This window comes from Hyla sarda, unplaced genomic scaffold, assembly GCF_029499605.1.
Source record: "Hyla sarda isolate aHylSar1 unplaced genomic scaffold, aHylSar1.hap1 scaffold_3280, whole genome shotgun sequence".
NCBI classification, from domain to species: Eukaryota; Metazoa; Chordata; class Amphibia; order Anura; family Hylidae; genus Hyla; species Hyla sarda.
The window spans coordinates 12,672-20,295 of NW_026610022.1; the positions used below are offsets into that span (position 1 = coordinate 12,672).

The window sequence follows — 7,624 nt, forward strand, 5'->3', positions numbered from 1 at the left end:
CTTGATAGCGGGTGGGTGCTGAATGTTCCTAATTGACAAAATAAGATTAATGCTTATGAAGAAATATAAAATCTCATCCCTTCCCCAATATCGCGCCACACCCCTACCCCTTAATTCCCTGGTTGAACTTGATGGACATATGTCTTTTTTCGACCGTACTAACTATGTAACTATGTAACATAACATGGGGGGGGGGGGGGGTCTCCTGGCTGTTCACACAGGTGTGTCATTGCTGTACATTGACCATGCATTGCTTCTGTGGTATTGCAAAGGCAAAGACAAATGCTTCCAGCCATCCATTGCACTAATGGATTGGTCATCAGCTGGCTGTCTATGTCCCGCATCAATATAGACCAAAGTACAGAGGGTTAGGCTATGCTATTGTGCACCTACCTGATGCATCAGAAGGTGCGAGGCCCTTGCTAAATTCTGTGCACAGACTTTGAGATCTATACTTTAGACTGTATCTAAACCTGCTCCAACATGGACTGACATTCTGGCCTACTTTCAGCCGATGCGACTTGTCTGTCGCTGAACAGTCGCTTTTTATGTATTCAGCACCTATGTATAATGTTGTAAAAATGCTCTAGAAGCTAAAGTCGCAGAAATGTCACACATATTTGGCCTGCAACTTTCTGTGCGACAAATTCAGACAGGAAAAATCAGTATAAATCCTTAGAAAATTATCCCCCAGTGTCTCCATCTGCTGGCGGTATTGAATAAGCATTGCTGCACTGATGGGGTATGCATTAGACGAAAAAAAAGAAGAAAAAGAAGAATAATACGCCCAGAAAAGAGGCGAAAAGGAGAAAAACGTAAAAAAACGTGAAAAAAAAGTAAGAGGAAGAGAAGGGAAAAAAAGGTGGAAATGGGTTTAAAAGTGATTTCGGCGGAGAAATATATATATATATATATATATATATATATATATATATATATATACGCGCACACACACACACATATATATAAACGTATTCTCCGTTGAGATATTGCAGCCGCTGCTGTGTCCAGGCCCAGGAGCCTTAGCACTGTGCTGTGATGTCACTCAATACCACTGACATCACTAGGTGTAAACAACATCTCTCCTTTGCTGTGTATGTGACTATGGAGCTGTTTGGTGATGTCGTCTATTATGGCCTTCATAGAAGCAACAGGAGATTGTTGCATCCATCTAGAACCCTCAGAACTACAGTGCTATGATGTCACTCACTTCCACAGGCCTTGCAGAGTGTAAACAACAACAACCCAGCTTTGTTGTGTATGTAACCATAGGGATTTGTGATGTCACCTAGAACCTTCACAGCAGCGACAGCTTTATGAGGAGCATCAGCACTGCTCTGCCTGAGCAGAACCATCACCGCCATAGGTTGTCACATAACCCGGGTTTAACCCACACAGGTAAGTCCAATGGGGTGCAGGCATGTCCTCTATGCTTACAGCTTCCCGTGGGTGTTGGTTTGATACCGTTTGGGGACAGCCAAGGAGGCATCTGCAGGCAACAAAGGTAGGTGTGTGCTTGTGTGTGTGTTTCCTATGCAGATCCTAAGCCCAGTGTCACATGCAAGTAGGAGGAGTAAGAAGGGTTCCTGGCAAATCCGGGTTATGGATTGCATTTAAAAAGGCCCCGTGGGAGTGCAATGGGCCCCTGTCTTGCTGCTTAGCAATAATGGTATGGGTTTAGGTTCTGCTGTGTGTACTGGTGGTTGACTGCCCCCCAGCCCAGAGTGTGCATGGAAAATTGTCTGGCAGCCTCCCTGACAGCAAGCAGTGATAGTGCCCATGAAGGGCACCTTGTTGGGCCCGCCCCTTTCACGGTTATCGCTTCTCGGCCTTTTGGCTAAGATCAAGTGTAGTTCTGCTCACTTGGTCTGGCCAGAGGGTGTCTGGGGTACCCGGCTCCTTTGCCTGGGGGGATCGTCCTTCTTAACGGAGGGACTTCACCCCCCTGCTGCTATCAGGGAGCCGGCTTAGTCCCCAGACAACGGGAGGCGATCCCCACCTACCTACTTCGGTGGGGGAGGTGTCTGGACATCATGGACATGGAGGAAGATTGCGGTTTTTCTTCGGAAGGCGTGCCGCCTTTTGCGAGACTTCGGAATGGAGTTCGTATTTCCCTGCTCGATGTCCGGAAGAAGGAAAGAGGCCTTGTCTTTGTCGTGGAAGAAGTGCTGTTTAAGTTGCTGGAAGTCAAGAGGGAGCAAATCCTATCCATGCTTGAGTTTCCCAGAAGTGGATACTACGACGTGGTGCTGGCTTCTGAAGAGGACTATGAGTCATTTTGGAACATATTGCAGCAAAAGAAGGTATGTCCGGTTTTGGAAGGGGTGGAGATAGTTCCACATTTCCTTCCACATTTCCCACGTAGAGAACGATTGGTGACTATAAGGATGTATAGCCCATATACTTCGGAGGAGGATATCGTTACCTTTTTGTCTCGATTCTGTGACAGTGTTCTGCCTAAAGGCAAGGTATTTAATCAATATGGACTATGGACCACCAAGTGGAGGTTCCATGTGAAATTTAAAATGGCAGATGGCAAGTTAGTGATCCCCCCAGGACGGTTTAAAATTGGTTCTGTGAACGGGGATCTGTATTTTTCTGGCATGCAAGATTTTTGCCGCAAATGTAAACAGTACGGTCACAGAAAGGAGGATTGCACGTTTTTGTGGTGTTTCAAGTGTCAAGAGGAGGGTCACGACGTGGAAAATTGTCAAAAGAAAAGGAAATGCCATCTGTGTGGTGAGGAGGGCCATCTGCTTGGCTCGTGTCCTAAGAAAAAGTCTGAGAAAAATTCAGAGAAAAAGGAAGCTGTAAAAAGAAGCAGAGAGGAACCAGCTGAAGTGAAAGAACCAGAAGTGGAGCAGGTTCCAACTAGAAGACCTACAGAGCAGAAGAAGAAGAGAGAGGAGGAAGTGTATGTGCCAGTGCAGTATTTTGGTGTGCTTGGTGGTTTGTTGGAAAATTTGTCGGAAGCAGAAAGAAAAACGTTTGACAAAGATATGATGGATCTAAAGATAGGCTTGAAGAACCGGGAGGAAGAAGCTCGGGATAAAGTCTATTTTTCTTTCAAGGCAGACATGAACCGTTTTGTTGAAACGTATAAAATTCCAGGCTGGTTAGCGTCTCAAGTTAAGAAAGATATAGCAAATGGCAATATCAGTCGAGGACTGATAGACTTTCTAATGGTGTTTGCATGGAGGAAGGGGATGACCTTCTAATTTGGTTTTGCTTAATTAGAAAGTAATGTTTGGTTTTGCTATTTTATGTTGTTTCTTATTTTGTTTTTAAATGTTCTATTTTGTTTCATTAGTGTTTAAGAAAAGAAATAAAAACATGTTACCTGATGATGAACACAAAATTGAGTTCCAAATAAGATCTTGGAACTCTGAGTGAGTTCTGAGGGCTAACTTAAAAAATCTGTTCTTATCAGTTTAATATCTGATACGTCCCCTATCTGGGGACCATATATTAAATGGATTTTTGAGAACGGGGGCCGATTTCGAAGCTTGCTTCCGTCGCCCTATGCATTGACCCGATATGGCAGTATCTTCGGGTACAGTGCACCACCCCCTTACAGGGTTAAAAAGAAAGATTCCTACTTTCATTGCTACCTGCTTGCTGGCTAGCCAGCTAGCCAGCCCTGTGGGCCTTGCTGCTGCTGCAGCCAAAAAACAAAAGGTGGTGCTGCTGCTGCTTCTGCTGCTTCTGCTTCTGCTTGTGTCTGGCCGCTGTTGGAGCGTCCAGGCACAGGACTTCTGCTGCTGCTGACTAAATGGCCTCCTTAATTGGATCATTTGAGTAGCCAGCACACCTGTGCAGGTAGGGCATGACATGATAGGCAGCTGCCTTGATAGCGGGTGGGTGCTGAATGTTCCTAATTGACAAAATAAGATTAATGCTTATGAAGAAATATAAAATCTCATCCCTTCCCCAATATCGCGCCACACCCCTACCCCTTAATTCCCTGGTTGAACTTGATGGACATATGTCTTTTTTCGACCGTACTAACTATGTAACTATGTAACATAACATGGGGGGGGGGGGGGGTCTCCTGGCTGTTCACACAGGTGTGTCATTGCTGTACATTGACCATGCATTGCTTCTGTGGTATTGCAAAGGCAAAGACAAATGCTTCCAGCCATCCATTGCACTAATGGATTGGTCATCAGCTGGCTGTCTATGTCCCGCATCAATATAGACCAAAGTACAGAGGGTTAGGCTATGCTATTGTGCACCTACCTGATGCATCAGAAGGTGCGAGGCCCTTGCTAAATTCTGTGCACAGACTTTGAGATCTATACTTTAGACTGTATCTAAACCTGCTCCAACATGGACTGACATTCTGGCCTACTTTCAGCCGATGCGACTTGTCTGTCGCTGAACAGTCGCTTTTTATGTATTCAGCACCTATGTATAATGTTGTAAAAATGCTCTAGAAGCTAAAGTCGCAGAAATGTCACACATATTTGGCCTGCAACTTTCTGTGCGACAAATTCAGACAGGAAAAATCAGTATAAATCCTTAGAAAATTATCCCCCAGTGTCTCCATCTGCTGGCGGTATTGAATAAGCATTGCTGCACTGATGGGGTATGCATTAGACGAAAAAAAAGAAGAAAAAGAAGAATAATACGCCCAGAAAAGAGGCGAAAAGGAGAAAAACGTAAAAAAACGTGAAAAAAAAGTAAGAGGAAGAGAAGGGAAAAAAAGGTGGAAATGGGTTTAAAAGTGATTTCGGCGGAGAGAAATATATATATATATATATATATATATATATATATATATATATACGCGCACACACACACATATATATAAACGTATTCTCCGTTGAGATATTGCAGCCGCTGCTGTGTCCAGGCCCAGGAGCCTTAGCACTGTGCTGTGATGTCACTCAATACCACTGACATCACTAGGTGTAAACAACATCTCTCCTTTGCTGTGTATGTGACTATGGAGCTGTTTGGTGATGTCGTCTATTATGGCCTTCATAGAAGCAACAGGAGATTGTTGCATCCATCTAGAACCCTCAGAACTACAGTGCTATGATGTCACTCACTTCCACAGGCCTTGCAGAGTGTAAACAACAACAACCCAGCTTTGTTGTGTATGTAACCATAGGGATTTGTGATGTCACCTAGAACCTTCACAGCAGCGACAGCTTTATGAGGAGCATCAGCACTGCTCTGCCTGAGCAGAACCATCACCGCCATAGGTTGTCAAATAACCCGGGTTTAACCCACACAGGTAAGTCCAATGGGGTGCAGGCATGTCCTCTATGCTTACAGCTTCCCGTGGGTGTTGGTTTGATACCGTTTGGGGACAGCCAAGGAGGCATCTGCAGGCAACAAAGGTAGGTGTGTGCTTGTGTGTGTGTTTCCTATGCAGATCCTAAGCCCAGTGTCACATGCAAGTAGGAGGAGTAAGAAGGGTTCCTGGCAAATCCGGGTTATGGATTGCATTTAAAAAGGCCCCGTGGGAGTGCAATGGGCCCCTGTCTTGCTGCTTAGCAATAATGGTATGGGTTTAGGTTCTGCTGTGTGTACTGGTGGTTGACTGCCCCCCAGCCCAGAGTGTGCATGGAAAATTGTCTGGCAGCCTCCCTGAGAGCAAGCAGTGATAGTGCCCATGAAGGGCACCTTGTTGGGCCCGCCCCTTTCACGGTTATCGCTTCTCGGCCTTTTGGCTAAGATCAAGTGTAGTATCTGTTCTTATCAGTTTAATATCTGATACGTCCCCTATCTGGGGACCATATATTAAATGGATTTTTGAGAACGGGGGCCGATTTCGAAGCTTGCTTCCGTCGCCCTATGCATTGACCCGATATGGCAGTATCTTCGGGTACAGTGCACCACCCCCTTACAGGGTTAAAAAGAAAGATTCCTACTTTCATTGCTACCTGCTTGCTGGCTAGCCAGCTAGCCAGCCCTGTGGGCCTTGCTGCTGCTGCAGCCAAAAAACAAAAGGTGGTGCTGCTGCTGCTTCTGCTGCTTCTGCTTCTGCTTGTGTCTGGCCGCTGTTGGAGCGTCCAGGCACAGGACTTCTGCTGCTGCTGACTAAATGGCCTCCTTAATTGGATCATTTGAGTAGCCAGCACACCTGTGCAGGTAGGGCATGACATGATAGGCAGCTGCCTTGATAGCGGGTGGGTGCTGAATGTTCCTAATTGACAAAATAAGATTAATGCTTATGAAGAAATATAAAATCTCATCCCTTCCCCAATATCGCGCCACACCCCTACCCCTTAATTCCCTGGTTGAACTTGATGGACATATGTCTTTTTTCGACCGTACTAACTATGTAACTATGTAACATAACATGGGGGGGGGGTCTCCTGGCTGTTCACACAGGTGTGTCATTGCTGTACATTGACCATGCATTGCTTCTGTGGTATTGCAAAGGCAAAGACAAATGCTTCCAGCCATCCATTGCACTAATGGATTGGTCATCAGCTGGCTGTCTATGTCCCGCATCAATATAGACCAAAGTACAGAGGGTTAGGCTATGCTATTGTGCACCTACCTGATGCATCAGAAGGTGCGAGGCCCTTGCTAAATTCTGTGCACAGACTTTGAGATCTATACTTTAGACTGTATCTAAACCTGCTCCAACATGGACTGACATTCTGGCCTACTTTCAGCCGATGCGACTTGTCTGTCGCTGAACAGTCGCTTTTTATGTATTCAGCACCTATGTATAATGTTGTAAAAATGCTCTAGAAGCTAAAGTCGCAGAAATGTCACACATATTTGGCCTGCAACTTTCTGTGCGACAAATTCAGACAGGAAAAATCAGTATAAATCCTTAGAAAATTATCCCCCAGTGTCTCCATCTGCTGGCGGTATTGAATAAGCATTGCTGCACTGATGGGGTATGCATTAGACGAAAAAAAGAAGAAAAAGAAGAATAATACGCCCAGAAAAGAGGCGAAAAGGAGAAAAACGTAAAAAAACGTGAAAAAAAAGTAAGAGGAAGAGAAGGGAAAAAAAGGTGGAAATGGGTTTAAAAGTGATTTCGGCGGAGAAATATATATATATATATATATATATATATATATATATATATACGCGCACACACACACATATATATAAACGTATTCTCCGTTGAGATATTGCAGCCGCTGCTGTGTCCAGGCCCAGGAGCCTTAGCACTGTGCTGTGATGTCACTCAATACCACTGACATCACTAGGTGTAAACAACATCTCTCCTTTGCTGTGTATGTGACTATGGAGCTGTTTGGTGATGTCGTCTATTATGGCCTTCATAGAAGCAACAGGAGATTGTTGCATCCATCTAGAACCCTCAGAACTACAGTGCTATGATGTCACTCACTTCCACAGGCCTTGCAGAGTGTAAACAACAACAACCCAGCTTTGTTGTGTATGTAACCATAGGGATTTGTGATGTCACCTAGAACCTTCACAGCAGCGACAGCTTTATGAGGAGCATCAGCACTGCTCTGCCTGAGCAGAACCATCACCGCCATAGGTTGTCAAATAACCCGGGTTTAACCCACACAGGTAAGTCCAATGGGGTGCAGGCATGTCCTCTATGCTTACAGCTTCCCGTGGGTGTTGGTTTGATACCGTTTGGGGACAGCCAAGGAGGCATCTGCAGGCAACAAAGGTA

The 7,624-nt window shown here is 45.1% G+C and overlaps 2 non-coding genes across 2 annotated transcripts; both read left to right on the plus strand.

Annotated features, from left to right (window-relative positions):
* The first annotated feature begins 3,381 nt into the window (after nt 1-3,381).
* LOC130329977 (U2 spliceosomal RNA) lies at nt 3,382-3,569 on the plus strand. Its single transcript, XR_008873425.1, has one exon. It is a non-coding gene; the product is annotated as a U2 spliceosomal RNA (small nuclear RNA).
* Nucleotides 3,570-5,661: 2,092 nt separating this feature from the next.
* Nucleotides 5,662-5,852, plus strand: LOC130329981 (U2 spliceosomal RNA). Its single transcript, XR_008873429.1, has one exon. It is a non-coding gene; the product is annotated as a U2 spliceosomal RNA (small nuclear RNA).
* The last annotated feature ends 1,772 nt before the right edge of the window (nt 5,853-7,624 follow it).